The following is a 19377-nucleotide window of genomic DNA, read 5'->3' on the forward strand; positions in this document are numbered from 1 at the left end:
AGCCACCTACTGCTGCAACAAGGCACGCTGCAGCAAGTGCGGAGGCAATCATGCTGAGACCGCTTGCTGTGAGGATACTGAAAAGTGTCTTTACTGCGAGGGAACTCGGCATGATCTTTCGGCGTGTCCCGCGTACAAACAGCGCGAGGAAAAAATCAAGCGTTTCCTCAAGGGGTCTGGGGTCCGATTTTTGAGCCATCCGTGTAGAAGCGGATTGTGCCCGCTGGAAGACTCGGCCCTCCATTGTTCCACATGGAGCGATCTGTGTCGATCACTATATATGGAACGTCCATGTTTGGCTTCGCTTCCATCCAGTCCGAGACTGTTGTTACTAAAGGTGTCAGCTTAAACTCCTTTAGGATGCTTAGGTGACCCGTTAGGTCACCTTCGAGCATCGTTGTATTTCTTTGCAGCCTTAGGGCGCCAAGCTCTGCTTCCTTCTTCACATGGAGATGTAGAGGAAGTAAGCAAAGCAAGGCCTCCAAGGCTGCTGTCGGTGTTGTGCGCAGGGCACTGGTAACTGAGAGACAGGCCAATCGTTGGACTTTGGTAAGTTTCGCCTGAGCTGTCTTTTCATTTACTTTAGGCCACCATGCGAGGGCTGCGTAGGTTATACGTGGCCGAGCAATGGTGATGTAAGACCAGAGCGCTAATTGTGGTTTTAGTCCCCAGGTCTTGCCGAACAGTGTACTGCAAGCCCAGATAGCTGAAGTTGCCTTCTTGATAGCTTAGTCTAGGTGAGCAGTCCAGTTCAGCTTCTTATCCAGAATGATTCCAAGATATTTGGTCTCATTGCTGAAACATAGTCTTACCCCATTCAGTAGCGGAGGAATGATTGTGTGCATTCTTCGCTTGGTAAATGGTATAATGACCGTTTTAGCGGGGTTAATGTTCAGCCCTTCTTCTGAGCACCACTGAGAGGTGGTGTTAAGTGCCGTTTGCATACGACTAGATAGAGTTGCATCACATTTTCCCCGAACAATAAGGACTATATCATCAGCATATCCAATGACTTCGAAGCCCAGCTGTGATAGCTTGGTTAGGAGAACGTCTACCACCAGTGACCATAGCAGTGGAGAGAGAACTCCTCCTTGAGGACACCCTTTCACTGCCCCTACTGTGACAGACGTATCCCCCAATGCAGCTGTGATCTTCCTGCTCGAAAGCATTGCTTGGATCCAGCTCATTGTAGTATCGTCGACTCTTTTATTTTGTAGAGCCGTGTAAATTGATGCAAAGGACGTGTTATCGAAAGCTCCCTCAATATCAAGAAAAGCGCAGACCGCTGTCTCTTTATATTTCAAGGACTTCTCGATCTTCGTCACTAGGCAATGCAAAGCAGTTTCAGTAGATTTACCCTGTTCATAAGCATATTGATGCTTGTGTAAGGGTAACTCCTTCAGAAACTCACTGCGGATGTAGTTGTCCGTAATTTTCTCCATCAACTTGAGAAGAGTTGACGTCAGACTTATAGGTCTGAAAGCTTTGGGCAATGTTTTGTCTTTTTTGCCCGGCTTTGGTATGAACACCATCTAACGTTCCGCCAGTTGACCGGGATATGTCCCATAGTAAAGCTGGCTCGTAAGAGGCTGATGAGTTCGGACATAACGACTCCGTCCGATTTTTGTAGAAAGATTGGTAGAATGCCATCCGGTCCTGGTGACTTCATAGGCTCAAAAGAGCTTAGTGCCCAGTTGATAGAAGTCTCCGTGAAAATTCTACGAGCGAGCGCTGCGGAGTCACGTGACGTTATGCGTCTGGATTCGAGGCTCTGTAACTCTTCGACGTTCGAACCGGAGATTGCTGTCGATCCAGGAAAGTGAATGTTCATAAGAACATCCAGCGTTTCCTTGGTGGTGACAGTCAGACTACCATCTTCCTTTTTCAACTGCCCAAGACCATTCGTGTGATCTTTGAACATCGCTTTTTGCAGTCGCGTTGCCTCAGGTAGAGTCTGAATGTCTTCACAGAATCGAATTCTAGACCTCCTTTTGGCTTTGCGTAGCTCAGCGTTGTATTTTGTAAGGGATGCTCTATAGGCTTCCCAGTTGGACGTGATTTTAGCCCTGTTGAACAAGCGTCTAGCTTCCCGACGAAGGTTGCTGAGAGTTTCATTCCACCAGGGCACATCACGGCAGACTGTTCGATTTGTTAACGGACAGTTTGACATAAAAGCTTCCGTGATCCTGTGCTGTAGGTCACTTGCTGCGATGTCCAGTTCACCTGGAGTTCGAATATTTTGGTGGCAGGATGTTCTCGAATTGACCAAATGTTCCTTAAAAGAGTTCCAGTTGGTTTTCTTAGGATTCCTGAAATGTTCTCTTCTCAGAGGAGTAGCCTCGACGTCAAATCTGATGTGTCTATGGTCTGATAAACTGGGTTCATCAGAGACATGCCAGTTCTTGACTTTCTCCGTTATCGAGGCGCTACATAGAGTGAGATCTAGGACCTCTTGTCTAATAGCATTACTGAAAGTTGGCTCGTTTCCCACATTGCATACATTAACATTGTTAGAAGTAAGGTATTCAAGTAGGTACTCACCTCGAGTGTTGACATCCGAGCTGCCCCAGACTGTGTGATGCGCGTTGGCATCGCAGCCGACGATGAGTGGCTTGTTGATGCTTCGGCAGTATCGCACAAGTACTGCGACTTCGGATGGCGGTATATCGTCCTCGTCCCCCGGGAAGTAAGCGGAGGCAACAACCACTTCTTGAGTGACGTTGGTTGTCGGGACTTCCACCGCAATGGCAACCAAATAACGTTGGATGAACTCTGTAATGGGAACAAATTTAATGTTTCTGTTCAGCAGAATTGCAGTCCTGGGATTTGACTGTTGATTACAATAGACCAACTTACTGTTTGTGTTGGCTAAGCCAAGGATCCTGGTGTCGTGGACCCATGGTTCCTGGATCAGCGCCACAGATAGCTGATCCTTGGTGAACCTCCGGCAAAGAACACCAGAGGCGCCCTTTGCGTGATGGAGGTTCACCTGAACGCAGCGTATGCTGCTCATTTTGTTGGCAGCGCGTCCTTCGTCGGATCTGGTTGAGATCCGATTGGCGGACGGTTGCCATCAGCGGTGACGCTGGGATGGGTAGTCTGCATACCCTCAGCAACAGGCTCCCGTTGCAGCAGACAGTAGGCGACAGAAGTCTAATCTGTAACTTAATCGACGACTTCAATATGACACTTTTGAATACTGGGGAAGCGACACGTGTACCTAATCCTCCAGCACGTGAAAGCGTGCTTGACCTATCCCTTTGCTCGACATCACTAGCGTTAGATTGCCGGTGGAAAGTAATCAACGATCCCCACGGTAGTGATCACCTACCAATCGTTATCTCAATTGCTAATGGGTCAACTCCAACGGATCCAATCAATATTGCGTATGACCTCACACGTAACATTGATTGGAAGTCTTATGAGACCATAATATCGCAAAGAATCGAGTCCCACGTGGAACTTCCTCCGGAGGAAGAATACGCGTTCCTTTCTGGCTTGATCATCGACGCCGCGACTCAAGCTCAGACGAAACCGATACCTGGGGTAACGATTAGACAGCGACCTCCCAACAAATGGTGGGACAAAGAGTGCTCTGAGCTGTACGCGCGAAGGTCCGCGGCGTATAAGGACTACCGGGAGTACGGCACTGTCAACCTACTTCGAAAGTACGAGGCACTGGGCAGGCAGATGAAGAGCTTAGTAAAGGCGAAAAAACGCGGGTACTGGCGGCGGTTCGTAAACGCGTTGTCGAGGGAAACAGCGATGAGCACTCTTTGGGATACCGCCAGACGCATGCGGAATCGTAACGTTTCGAGTGAGTCCGAGGAGTATTCAGATCGCTGGATACTCGATTTCGCCAAAAAGGTCTGTCCGGACTTTGTCCCCGAACAGAAGACCTTTCGCGACGCGTTTTTAGTAGCTACGGAAGAGCCTCCATTTTCGATGTTGGAATTTTCAATGGCTCTCCTGTCGTGCAACAATAAGGCTCCAGGGTTAGATAGAATAAAATTCAACCTGTTGAAGAATCTACCCGACTCTGCAAAAAGACGCTTGTTGAACTTGTTCAACAAGTTCCTTGAGCTAAACATTGTTCCGCACGACTGGAGGGAGGTAAAAGTCATTGCTATTCAAAAACCCGGAAAACTCGCCTCTGATCACAATTATTATAGGCCGATTGCTATGCTCTCTTGCCTCCGGAAATTAATGGAGAAAATGATCCTCTTACGGTGAGACAGATGGGTCGAAACAAATGGATTACCTTCAGATACTCAATTTGGCTTTCACCGGGGCAAAGGAACGAACGATTGCCTAGCGTTGCTTTCTACCGAAATTCAACTCGCCATTGCTCGAAAAGAGCAAATGGCCTCTGCATTCTTAGACATTAAGGGGGCATTTGACTCTGTCTCTGTAGAAGTTTTAACCGAGAAACTTCATTTACAGGGACTTTCACCAAATTTGAATAATTTTTTGCTCAATTTGTTGTCAGAAAAGCATATGTATTTCTCACATGGTGATTCGACAACTTCCCGAATTAGTTACATGGGTCTTCCCCAGGGCTCATGTTTAAGCCCTCTCTTATATAATTTTTACGTCAATGACATCGATGAATGTCTTGCAAATTCATGCACGCTATGGCAACTTGCAGACGATAGCGTTGTATCCATTACTGGAAGCGAAACTAACGATCTGCAAGGACCATTGCAAGATACCTTAGACAATTTGTCTGAATGGGCTCTTAAGCTGGATATCGAATTCTCTCCGGAGAAAACTGAGTTGGTCGTTTTTTCTAGGAAGCATAACCCAGCTCAGCTGCAGCTCCTACTAACGGGTAAAACGATCTCTCAGGTTTTAGTCGCTAAATATCTCGGGGTCTGGTTCGACTCTAAATGCACCTGGGCTTGTCATATTGGGTATCTGACACAAAAATGTCAACAGAGGATTAAATTTCTTCGTACGATTACCGGAACTTGGTGAGGTGCTCACCCAGGAGGCCTTCTAAGGTTATACCAAACAACGATATTGTCAGTTCTTGAGTACGGCTGTTTCTGCTTTCGCTCCGCCGCGAACACACACATTATAAAATTAGAGAGAATACAATATCGTTGTTTGCGTATTACCTTGGGTTGCATGCAGTCGACCCATACGATGAGTCTTGAAGTGCTAGCGGGTATTCTTCCGTTGAAACATCGTTTTTGGAATCTCTCTTACCGGTTGCTAATTCGATGCACAGTTATGAACCCATTAGTAATTGTAAATTTCGAGAGGTTGGTCGACCTTCAATCTCAGTCCAGATTTATGACTTTATATTTTGACTATATGGCTCAAGATATTAATCCTTCTTCATACGATTCCTCCAATGTCGCACTTTTAGATACTTCTAATAATGCTATATTCTTCGACACCACCATGAAACAAGACATTTCTGGTATCCCGGATCAATTGCGACCCCAAGAGATCCCTAAGATTTTTTCCAATAAGTTTGAACATGTTAGTTATGATAAAAGGTTTTACACTGACGGATCTAATCTAGAGTGAGTCCACTGGCTTCGGTGTTTTCCACGAAAATTTTACCGCCTCCTACAAACTCGATGCTCCTGCTTCCGTGTACGTCGCAGAACTTGCTGCTATTCAGTACTCTCTTGGAATCATCGAAACCCTACCCATAGACCACTACTTCATCTTCACAGACAGTCTCAGTGCCATTGAGGCTCTGCGATCGATGAAGCCTGTGAAGCACACCCCGTATTTCCTGGGGAAAATACGGCGGTTTTTAAGTGCTTTAACAGATAAAAATTACCGAGTTACCTTAGCGTGGGTCCCTTCTCATTGCTCGATTCCGGGTAATGAAAAGTCTGACGCTTTAGCTAAGGTGGGTGCTATTGATGGCGATATTTATGTAAGACCAATTGCTTATGATGAATTTTATAGCATTTTGCGTCAGAGAACACTCAACAGTTGGCAATTATCATGGAACTCAGATGAACTGGGACGGTGGCTACATACCATTTTTCCTAAGGTATCGACGAAAGCATGGTTCAAGGGGTTGGATGTAGGTCGGGACTTCATTCGCGTGATGTCCAGACTTATGTCCAATCACTACACATTGAACACGCATCTCTTTCGTATAGGGCTTGTAGACAGTAATCACTGCGTTTGTGGCGATGGCTACCATGACATCGAGCATGTTGTTTGGTCGTGTACCGAATACTGTGGTGTTAGGTCCGAGCTTATAGATTCCCTTCGGGCCCGAGGAAAACAACCGAACGTACCCGTTAGAGACATTCTGGGAAGCGGTGATCTCCAGTACATGACACAGCTGTACGTGTTCATAAAACACGCTGGTATTAAAATATGAAACTCTTCTATCTTTTTGTTAGATTACCATTCCCGCTACACGCTGAAAGAAGATGATACACTAAGCTGGAGACATTCAAACGAAGACTGGGCATCTTTATGTTCACGCAGACACCTCAGTCCAAACTGCTCAAATAGAACATCACTGCTTAGCCATGTACAAATAAATAAATCGTATGACTCAATATAGTTAAAATCAAAATTGTAACTCCCCTCCTCTCACCTTAAATCCCCACTAGCTCGTAGTCGGCAGCGAGATATAAAAAATGTGCCTCCCTCTTTTCCCTGCTAATTAAGAATTAAAAAAAAATGTACTTGGCTCAGTTAAACATAAATTGTATCGTGCCGTGTCAAATAAACTATTTTAAAACAAGGGTGGAAATAATACTATTTTCCTTATTCCGACATGCTTCACTTCGAACAAGAGCTAGGGTAAAAGCACCGGTTTTGGCCATAGTATGTTATTGATGAGAGATATTTGGCCTGTTTCCTTCGAAAAATATGTTATTGAATCAGTTCAACGTGGAAATCGGATAAACCCGTCTTCATTTTTCACTAACATTGTGTTAGAATAGTAAAATTAAGTTATTTTGTTGATATATTCTCCAACTAAAAAACTTCTCTAGGCTCTTATTTTGGCCATAGCATTTCTTAATTGGTCACTCACGTCTCCTATTTTGGCCATTCGCGAAAAAGTTTAATTCACACGGATTTATTTTAGATTTTGACTTCACCATGTAGATATATTTTATCAGCAGAGAATCCTCGTTATTTACCTAACTAAAAGGACAGTATATCTATTAATCAAAATAAATAATAATATTATATTCACACATAGCTAGCAGTGCAAAGTACTTCGAGCTAGAATTTTATTTAAATTGAGTAGGATATTTAATAACACTAACAACACATCATTGATCTATGTAAATTTTTCTTTTGTCATTTATCGTTATTAACAAGCTTCCGCTCCTTTTCTTTTTTCCACATAGAAACTTGTTCGTATCATTCACCAACTATAGGTAATAGTCTGAAGCGTTAGTTTCGGTAGATACAACCGAAGTTACAATTTTGTAAATAATCTGAACAAACAGAGAACAGATATATTATACGGAACGGATATATTATATCAAGTAGCGGTGCTGTAGTAATACAATCTTTCTTATCCAAAACCAGTTTTGTGTTTTCACGAATCTCATGCGATATCTTATGACAGCCCGAAAAACTTCGTAATTCTCATGTTTTGCATCAATGTTTATACGTTACCATGGATTTGTTTACATATGGCCAATAACAGGATCATGAATTATGGAATTGCTTTGATATGTGGCCAAGAATGGATCATCGATCGTTTTTGGGAGCTTTTGTTATTTTTGATATTGCAGAGTAAAATCATATCATAATGCCTATTTTTCATCCTTGTGCTGTAATAAGTTGTTCCAGATGCTGGTAACAAAATTTGCTATAGAAATGTACAAACTTAAACAAGATTATGCTCTATCAAAAATAGCTTGCAAATTACCTAAACGTTAGTAATGTATTTGTCGAATAGCAACATCAGTTTCAATAGAAGACTTCGAAATAGGAGTAATTCAAGAAACTTGCTCACAATTATCAATTTTATTTTATCATGGCCAAAACTGGTGCTATGGCCAAAACCAGTGCTTCTACCCTATTATCGAAATAACGCCGCGAATCAAAGTTACCATAGTAACCATAAATTTGTTATGATCGTGTTATTCTACAAAATTGCTGCTAAAAGGCGAAAAATTGTTAAAAATATACTGAAGCAGCTGTTACTGAGTGTCTTCAAGCAATAAAAAGTGGTGTTTCGACTAAAGAAGCTTACAGGCGCTACAATTTTCCACGATCCACCGTAATGTTCCGTGCAAGCAGCAACTGGTCAGGAAAACCACGAAGAGGTAAACCAACTGCATTGACTGTCGCGGAATTAGGATTCAATTGTTGGCTGGATAACTCGGATATAACGTAAAGGATTCCCTATTACGAAAGACCGGCTGCAGTCTACAGTTGCAAGAGTCATTTCAGAAAACCCTCGTCATTCGGACTGCAAGATGAAAGCCGGTATGTTGATACAATAGTAAACTTTTATGTTATTCAATGCTTTTGCAATATTGTCTGTATTAGATTATAAATGGTACTGTGGATTCATAAACCGCCATCCAGAACTCTCAGTGCGTAAGCCAGAGTTAGGACACCAAACGAATCAGTAAAACGTTAAATTTGGGATAAGGGTAACTAGATTCAATTCAGTATCACTGCAAAGGGTGAGAGTGAGTGCACAGTTAGCTTCATCTCAGGTGTATTCCAAGCATTGAATGTGAGATATCGGATCTCTGGAGGTGAGTGCCCGAGCTTGCACCTATTATCCTAGAACTTGCTCAACCACCGTCTTGTAGGTAACTCCTCTGTTCTTGGCGTCCTTTTGGAGCTCAAGTATCATCTCACCAGTCCCTAGATCCTTGAGCTAAGCTTCCCCCCTCAGTTTCTTCATGCAAGGGTTCCCTTCGGCCGGTTTTCGGTGGATCTTGAACCAGTCTGCTTTCCCGCGGGAGTAGCACAATCAACTAGGGAGCCTATACACCAGAGAGACGCAGCCTTTAAGGCAACTGTCAACACCAAACGGATAACGGCAATGCCGAATTATACAGCTCGCCCGTTTCGATGTTAACAGTTGCCTTAACGGTGAGTGTCTCGGCGTCTCTCTGGTGTATAGACTCCCTACAATCAACCTTTGTGTTCCCAGGGGCCGCTTTTTCCGGTGACTACCTCATTCTCTTAACGACCTGCCTCGTTGCAGCTTTCACCAAAGATGATAGAAACAAGTGTGGTGGACCACTCTAGTGAGAATACACAGAAGTACACCGCGATGAGCCCTTCTGAGGTAATTTCCATATGGTCGGCGTGCGACTAGACCGAACCAAGCGCCAAAAATTTTAATTCGAGTAATCGGCGATCAAAGTTTAACCACCCCGTATGTTTCCGGCAAGCTGCTGCGAAGAAATTTTGTTATAATACCATTATAAACTGTTAAAATGATTTCGTTTTATCATGAAAGATAGATTATCAAATTTAACATTAAAAACTCAATTTTTAAAAAAATGGCGCTTGGTTCGGTCTGGTCGAGTAGCGAACGGCTTCGGCAGTTGTTTTCTTCTCGGCAGGTTTTCTGCAGCAATCTTATGGAAAAAGCTGCCGAAGAAGGCACTGCCGAAGCCGTTAGGTTCGCTACCCTAAATAGACTACGAAGATTTGAAATTTTTATTGCACTTTCCAATGCACACGGAAAGTCTGGCGAGATTTCTTTTTTCTGAAAACCAGAATTTTTTTAAAAAAAAAAGGGAAAGAGTTATATTTTCTGCTCAGTATTCCTATTTTAGTCGCTAGTTCTGCTTTAACGGTTTAGAACCGGAAATAAGTTACAAGATGGTAACTTTCGGTTTTCGGGAAACAACCAAAAATGGCCGAATATCACCTAATATGAGCACTTTCGAAATCGCCTTGTTGAAATCTATGGTTGCAACTACCGAAAACGACCAAATGTCACCTATATGAGTATTTCCAGAATGCATGATTAAGTTGATTTTGAAAAAAAAAACTTTTGAGACTTACCGCTAAACGAAATTCGGAAAATCGAGTTCCATTGGCATAAACAACAATTAGAATGTTGTTCTCGAAACTACGCATCGGTTAACTTCAACAACACATGCGTTGCGCGATGTGCGCTACCGCTAATGATAGCAGGAAAATACTTTTTGTTTTACGTTGTTCTTTTCTATTACACAGTGCGATAAAATACTCACTTTTTCTTCTGCCTTGGCTCCTATGTATGATTTTTTTTCGACACCGTTTTGTTCTAAGGCCAAATTTCAAGAATCCAAGAGCTTGTGCACATAATAGCATTTTCTTACCCATCTTTAAAAAAACAGATCTTAAATCGAACAAAAACTAAGCTCAAAACGAAGATTTTTCGAAAACAATTTTGGCATGGTTTTAATATACTTCACAAAATAAAATAATATCAAATAGAGTGAGAAACGGCTTAAGCAGTGGCACCTATTTTAATCTGTCGAAGAAAACGAGCTTCAAACTCCTGAATTTTGATCAAAATCGACAATTTTGATGACTAAAACGAAAAGTCTGATTAACTAGCTGAAAAACATGAAACGAAAAAAAATCAATCAAAATTGCAGCCATTCAGTCGCTATTCGAGCGCTGAAGAAAATTCCCTTTAAAACAGATGCAAACTACTTAAAATAGGTTCGGGGTGATTGGAATTGTGACCCTCGATTGGTAACTTCAATTGATTATTTTTGAAGTTTGCTAACTTAGCCATACAATCAGAAAACAAGTGCTGATAGAGAAAAAAATTGATATACTTATGACTGAATTTCACCCAACATATTGAGAGTTTTTCGTCTCAATACACAGGCGGTTCCTTAAGCTGCTTAAAATATGTTCCCTAATATAGCATTATTGTACAGCATTAATAGATCCGCTAATATTTAAGTGTGATAGTCAAATTTCGTCTTATATCGGGGAAAAAAGTCTCGGAAATCGATTTGTAGGTGTGTGTGATCCACGTGAAATGTCAGCAACATGTCAATTTCGCTCAAATTTCCTCCCAACACTAAAATAGGTTTATCTCGACGTAAGATTAACCTATTTGAGATCTGTTTAATGTACTATATCAATAGTGTAAGCGATACTTAAAGATACAATAACGATTTGTCTCCGCATGGTCCTCCACCTTCTACGATTTGAGATCTGTATTTTTTTGAAATGTGGGTAAGAAAATGCTATTGGGTGAACAAACTCTTAGAATTTTGATATTTAACCTTAGAACAAATTGACGTCGAAAAAATCGAGAATTTTTTATTTCTCAAAAACTCAAAATGGCGCCATTGTTGCCCCTTAAGGTGAAATGGGTTCAAACTCGGGGAAATGTGTTTTTGTATCAAAATACATGAAAAAATTGTACTGAGAAGCCAAGCCAAAAAATTGTTGCACTGTGTTTTCTCTGTCATCAATATTCTCCCGCACTCATATGTCTACTACATGATATGATTTGTCACATGATTGTCATTGATTCAGGTTATCCTCTTTTCAATATAGGCAAACATTGACGTTTAGTTTACTTTCGGAACTAAATTGCAGTAAATTAAATCAAAACAGTTCAATTGTTTCAAAACGAAACTATTATGAAGTTTTTTGAAAAAAATGTGCCTTTGAAACTTGAAACTTGGAAATTATTTTTTTGCCTCTAATTGAGATTTAATTCCACCCATGCTGGTTTTACGGTAAAAAGGTACTCTTCCTTCAACTCTGTTCCAGCAACACTTTATCAATCATTTGAAAAAGAGAAATGACAAATTCCAGAAGATGGGCGGTAGTGCGCCAGAAACCGGTCGACCGAAAAGTTTAATGCGTTTTTAAGTTATAAGAACAATAAGTTCTTACGTTGCACAAAACATCGAAAATACAGTGAAGGAGAACTATTACTGAATTTCCCGCTTCAGACCATCAAATTTAAGAATCCGAATCGAGTGTATTCAGTAAATTGCGCACTTTGCAACACACAACATGTATAATATTTATTTAGCGTAAATTTTAACAAACTTTAAACAAAACTTTCACAAACCTTCAGTGCAGTTGCGGAACTGAACAGGGCCTACTTACAATGAATCCATTATTTTCTCAAACAAGTATTCTACTATCTAGGGTATATTTCAAAAAAGGTTGAATTGTGATTTTTTTTTTTAATGGGCTTTTAACATATAGATCATCATAATTATCAATAACATTATTTCATCAATTTAATCAAATCAAAATGTAATGTCACTAATTTAAAACTAGAATTTGTTTGATATCTATACATAGAAGCAACGACCAGTTTTTTTTCCTTGTTTCGTGTTATTTATTTATTTATTTATTTATTTATTTATTTATTTCCGTTGAACATTCCTCCCATCTAACCGATGTTGAAACAAAAGAAAAAAACAATCCACAGTTCCACACAAATGAACGAGAAAAGGCAATCAGACACGCCGCTAAGTAAAAGGGGTGAATGTTTGGCTGCTGCCGGATCTGAAAAAAATCCTTCACAGTCAATATTGGGATCGCTAATTCAATTAGTCTTGTTCAGTGAGTATTTTACTTGGTTTCATGTCCGTTTCGTTGACCCTTCGAAAACTTTACTGCAGTTATGCAATGAGATATTCCACTGTAAACACATCATCGGCGATCGAAGACATTTGTTCCATTAGCAAACCAAACTAGTTGACCATATTGTAAGAACATCATCGGCTGACCGTATGTCGCCCTTCCCGGAAGTTTGACTATGCGTGTGACTTCGTGCAGGGAAAGCGAAGAAACGTGACCCCTTCTGTCAATTGTCAACCCCTTTCTTGTTCTTCTAGCCTAAAATGCATTGTAGTTTCATTATTCGTGTGATACCTGGCGAGACCTTCCATAAAAAAAAAACAAACAACAATAATTCAAACAAACGCCTAATGATTTGAACCTTCTTTCTTCCGGACTCTACCACGCTGGTCAGCTGACCGGTCGAAGAGAACCTTGACCGTTGTGCTTCCGTGGGAAAATCCACGCAATAATATTTTATTCTTGAGCGGTCAACACACTCCGAAGGGACACATTTTTATCATCGCCGTTCTCAAAGACTGTAAGCCTAATTTGCATATTTGTTCCTTTCCAGGTGGTATCCTAAAACTGGACAACGCGCTGACCTGTTTCTTTTTTATGACGCATAGTACGGACCGTTAGGAATGTTTGCTGCTTTTCGTGAGAAAACCCGAATTGTGATTGTGAACCACACACGTTGTGTGGCATAGTTTCGCCAGAGCAGGAGGATTTGCATAATGAATGAAGCGTGGTAGATTGGTACGAATTGCTACGGGGAATTAGGTCGTTCTTCGAGTAGCTGTGCAAAATCGGTTATCAGTTCTCGCTGATATGGGAATAGGAATAATAGATGGGATAATAGAATAGGTGCTAGAAAATAGCAACAAAGAAAATGGATAATAATAACAGCGAAAGAAAGCATCGCGAGTGAAAATGTCCATTAAAAGCAGTACTTTTTCTCGCTGCAAGGCGCAAAGACTTTCGCTTTCAATGTTAGACTGTCACCGTGAGGAAATGCAATTAGTCACCCGCGCTGAATTGACTGCACACAAAGTCGATCGACAAAAACCGCAAAATCAACCGTTCAGCTTCACTAACCACAACCCACAGCGTGGTGGGTTTTACGGGTGGCAGAACGGCAGCCTCAGCGCGAAATGGTGAGCAAGAATTGAATCTCACCTGTTCAGTGACCTGCTGTCCGCCGCATGCTTCGATGGAAGCCCATACAGTAGAGTGCGGGCACGAGGCTGCTGCTCTGCCGTGGGCTGGGTTTTTGATGTAAACGCCAAATTTTCAAATTTTCAAATTTCGTTTTTTTTACGTAATACTATAGTATAAATAGTCCACTTCAAAATGCTTGTTGCCGTTTTCAAAAATATTGAAAAATAGCTGAGAAATATCAAATACAAGAAGTGACGTTAGCGCCATTTTATATAGAAATGACGATGAGATAGGAGTGCTGCGATGCTTCTGGAGCAATTTTGTGTTTCTGGCGCTTACGTCAAAACGCCAGCCCACGGCAGTGCTGACGATGATTATGATCTTGTTGTTGTTGATTAAGTTGCCATGGCGAGCAGGTCGAACAATATGCCAAACAACGGAAAAGCAAGCATGAAAAGGTGTGAGAAAAGAAAAGCGAATCGATTGCTAGACGGTGTTAATGAACTGATCATGTTCTATGGCGTGTCGATCTAAGACAACGGTGAGGGATTTTGCGCCAGTTCATCTCCAGTTTTCCGTCTTGAATTTTTGATATCTAATGTTATTTCATTGGAACTGATTAAAATAGAAATGATCGCGATTAATATATATTTGACTGTTTTTATATAATGTGCAGATTATTAAGCCGACATAAATGTATTTTTTGTAAAATTAGTAAGCTGTGTTGCCAATTTCTCCATGGACTCCCTTGTATTTACGCATCGTGGACTGATGACTTACAGAATGGAGAACATTTTGTGTGTAGTTTATGGTTCTTGCTACAAAAATTGTATCTCATTATAACCTCCTCAAACCTCCTTACCAATTATTGACTCACGCATGTATTGTGATAGTGAATAGTGATAAATACCCGTTTAAGAACTATTATCATCGACGGTACCACGGAACAAACAAGGTAGGCTGTTGCACCACTCGTGGGAGGGAAATCACAGTCCACATCACAGTGGACGAGTCGTTCTAGATTGGGAAACAGAAACGGAGGCTTTCCCGGTATCGTTACGCTACTGACCCAATTATGGCACCCGAAATAAGGTGAGCCCGGAAGAGCTGAACTATTTTTACTGCGCTCTCTCCCTCTATCTCTCTCGTCTTCCAATTTCCAATTTAGAGCCTTATTAGCCGTGCGGTCAGTCAAATCCAATCCAACCGCTGTCGGTTCCTCTTTTTATTTGTTTATACCGATCAAACACCGCTACTAGGATTGCTTCGATTTATGACTTAATTATTGGGACTTTTGGCGAGTTCACGATCAAAGCCTGATTCTTAGCAGCCTTTTTAAAGACGGCACCCAACATGGCTTGTTTTCTGATTACAGTGCGCCGTAAACAACTTTTTCAACTCCAATTGAGCCCAATTAGAAGCAGTTCACACAGTAACTGTTCTGCATTGTTTTCTAGTTAGCGAAAACCTACCATTATTTCTCACCTGTTTTTTTTTCGATTCATCCACCCTCCCCTGCAGCAATTTGAGTTCGATACGAACAAATTACAACCTGATTGGGGAAAACAAGTGGTAGGCTAAAGAAAAATTATCCGCAATCAGGTAAAACCGTACACTTAATTCGGTTGCTCCCCATTTCCAGCACTGCACCGCTGACTGGCGATGAATCCCCTGTGCTTCTTTCAAAACCACCGCAGAACATTTCAGAACACAAGAACCAGTAGAACAATACAAAGCTAGCGGGATGCAGGTGGAAACTCAACGGTTGCAAACTCTTTAGAGTTAGTTTTCAGCGTAAAAGTAAAAAAAAGAGTTTACATACGAATGCGCAACTGCAAGCATTTTCTACGATGCACACAAAAAGTTGTGCACAGCTTCGTTTTACTCCTTTTGCAAAAGGTTTCCCCGTCAACAAAACAAATAAAAAGCCGACAATTTCTCTTGTTGATTACGCGATATGCGCTTGTCGTGCGATGCGGCGATTTTTCCCCTCTGCTTGTGCGTCACCAGAAATGCGTCCTAAAGACTAAAGAAAACAAAACCTTTACAGAGTACGAGCGTGTTGCAACCCCTCGGCTTGTGGTACTGTGACGCAACATCCCCGGTGACTGCGATGCTCCAACAAGTGAGCAACTTTCCCCTCGTAAATGCAAAACAAGCGTAGCAACATGACCGAACGATTAAAGAGCGCGACTAAGTAACACCATCATTTCGCGGATGACCTCGCGTTGAAAGTCACGTCTCTGGTCGTAAAATGAGATTACGAAAAAAAAATGTTTCTCTTATTCCGATCCATCACCCTATAGCAGGGAAGCTGCATAGGAAATTACCTTCACTCCCATCGAATTAGATGAAATTATCGTTCGATTGCCAATAATTTTACCAAACAACAACCTGTCTAGCCCTCGCACGTGGCGATTACGTCGACAATTAACGCACTTTAATTACTTTAGCGCCGATTACGCACCGTGTCGTACCTTTTTTTTTATTATCGCCGTAATCTCCGACGGATGCAAATTTTTTGCGCACCGGCGAATTAGTGACAATTACTGATAAATAGCTCTTACGCTCACACCTTACCATATTTTTCTTTAATTGTAACATTGAACCTCATCATCAGATCAAATGTTGGGAAATTAGATACGGAGGTACAAAAAAAATGTATGAGACATTAGACATTGCAAATCCAATCAGAAAAAATTGTGGAAAATAAAAAAAAGAAATGAAGAATTTTAGAATTGAGAATTATAAGGCAAAAGCGATAAGAAAATAGAGAATACAGGATGCAGGAATGCGAGAAGAGAACAAAGAATGAACAACAGAAAATAAAGAATAAAAACAGAATATAAAGAATAGAAAATAGAAAATAGAAAATAGAAAATAGAAAATAGAAAACAGAAAATAGAAAATAGAAAATAGAAAATAGAAAAAAAGAAAAAAAGAAAATAGAAAATAGAAAATAGAAAATAGAAAATAGAACATAGAAAATAGAAAATAGAAAATAGAAAATAGAAAATAGAAAATAGTAAAAGAAAATAGAAAATAGAAAATAGAAAATAGAAAATAGAAAATAGAAAATAGAAAATAGAAAATAGAACATAGAAAATAGAAAATAGAAAATAGAAAATAGAAAATAGAAAATAGAAAATAGAAAATAGAAAATAGAAAATAGAAAATAGAAAATAGAAAATAGAAAATAGAAAATAGAAAATAGAAAATAGAAAATAGAAAATAGAAAATAGAAAATGGAACATAGCAAATAGAAAATCGAAAATAGAAAATAGAAAATAGAAAATAGAAAATAGAAAATAGAAAATAGAAAATAGAAAATAGAAAATAGAAAATAGAAAATAGAAAATAGAAAATAGAAAATAGAAAATAGAAAATAGAAAATAGAAAATAGAAAATAGAAAATAGAAAATAGAAAATAGAAAATAGAAAATAGAAAATAGAAAATAGAAAATAGAAAATAGTAAAAAGTAAAAAGAAAATAGAAAATAGAAAATAGAAAATAGAAAATAGAAAATAGAAAATAGAAAATAGAAAACAGAAAACAGAAAATAGAAAATAGAAAATAGAAAATAGAAAATAGAAAATAGAAAATAGAACATAGAAAATAGAAAATAGAAAATAGAAAATAGAAAATAGAAAATAGAAAATAGAAAATAGAAAATAGAAAATAGAAAATAGAAAATAGAAAATAGAAAATAGAAAATAGAAAATAGAAAATAGAAAATAGAAAATAGAAAATAGAAAATAGAAAATAGAAAATAGAAAATAGAAAATAGAAAATAGAAAATAGAACATAGAAAATAGAAAATAGAAAATAGAACATAGAAAATAGAAAATAGAAAATAGAAAATAGAAAATAGAAAATAGGAAATAGAAAATAGAAAATAGAAAATAGAACATAGAAAATAGAAAATAGAAAATAGAAAATAGAAAATAGAAAATAGAAAATAGAAAATAGAAAATAGAAAATAGAAAATAGAAAATAGAAAATAGAAAATAGAAAATAGAAAATAGAAAATAGAAAATAGAAAATAGAAAATAGAAAATAGAAAATAGAAAATAGAAAATAGAAAATAGAAAATAGAAAATAGAAAATAGAAAATAGAAAATAGAAAATAGAAAATGGAACATAGAAAATAGAAAATAGAAAATAGAAAATAGAAAATAGAAAATAGAAAATAGAAAATAGAAAATAGAAAATAGAAAATAGAAAATAGAAAATAGAAAATAGAAAATAGAAAATAGAAAATAGAAAATAGAAAATAGAAAATAGAAAATAGAAAATAGAAAATAGAAAATAGAAAATAGAAAATAGAAAATAGAAAATAGAAAATAGAAAATAGAAAATAGAAAATAGAAAATAGAACATAGAAAATAGAAAATAGAAAATAGAAAATAGAAAATAGAAAATAGAAAATAGAAAATAGAAAATAGAAAATAGAAAATAGAAAATAGAAAATAGAAAATAGAAAATAGAAAATAGAAAATAGAAAACAGAAAAAAAAATAGAAAATAGAAAATAGAAAAGAGAACATAGAAAATAGAAAATAGAAAATAGAAAATAGAAAATAGAAAATAGAAAAAAAAGGAAAAAGAAAATATAAAATAGAAAATAAAAAATAGAAAATAGAAAATAGAAAATAGAAAATAGAAAATAGAAAATAGAAAATAGAAAATAGAAAATAGAAAATAGAAAAGAGAAAATAGAAAATAGAAAATAGAAAATAGAAAATTGAAAATGGAAAATTGAAAATGGAAAATAGAAAATAGAAAATAGAAAATAGAAAATAGAAAATAGAAAATAGAAAATAGAAAATAGAAAATAGAAAATAGAAAATAGAAAATAGAAAATAGAAAATAGAAAATAGAAAATAGAAAATAGAAAATAGAAAATAGAAAATAGAAAAAAGAAAATAGAAAATAGAAAATAGAAAATAGAAAATAGAAAACAGAAAATAGAAAATAGAAAATAGAAAATAGAAAATAGAAAATAGAAAATAGAAAATAGAAAATAGAACATAGAAAATAGAACATAGAAAATAGAAAATAGAAAATAGAAAATAGAAAATAGAAAATAGAAAATAGAAAATAGAAAATAGAAAATAGAAAATAGAAAATAGAAAATAGAAAATAGAAAATAGAAAATAGAAAATAGAAAATAGAAAATAGAAAATAGAAAATAGAAAATAGAAAATAGAAAATAGAAAATAGAAAATAGAAAATAGAAAATAGAAAATAGAAAATAGAAAAGAGAACATAGAAAATAGAAAATAGAAAATAGAAAATAGAAAAAAAGGAAATAGAAAATAGAAAATAGAAAATAGAAAATAGAAAATAGAAAATAGAAAATAGAAAATAGAAAATAGAAAATAGAAAATAGAAAATAGAAAATAGAAAATAGAAAATAGAAAATAGAAAATAGAAAATAGAAAATAGAAAATAGAAAATAGAAAATAGAAAATAGAAAATAGAAAATAGAAAATAGAAAATAGAAAATAGAAAATAGAAAATAGAAAATAGAAAATAAAAATAGAAAATAGAAAATAGAAAATAGAAAACAGAGAATAGAAAATAGAAAAATGAAAATTGAGAATAGAGAATATAGAATAAAAGATATAGAATAGAGAAATGAAAATAGAGAATAGGGAACAGAAAATAGAGAATAGAGAATAGAAAATAGAAAATAGA

The sequence above is a fragment of the Wyeomyia smithii genome, chromosome 3, assembly GCF_029784165.1.
Source record: "Wyeomyia smithii strain HCP4-BCI-WySm-NY-G18 chromosome 3, ASM2978416v1, whole genome shotgun sequence".
In the NCBI taxonomy this organism is placed as follows: Eukaryota; Metazoa; Arthropoda; class Insecta; order Diptera; family Culicidae; genus Wyeomyia; species Wyeomyia smithii.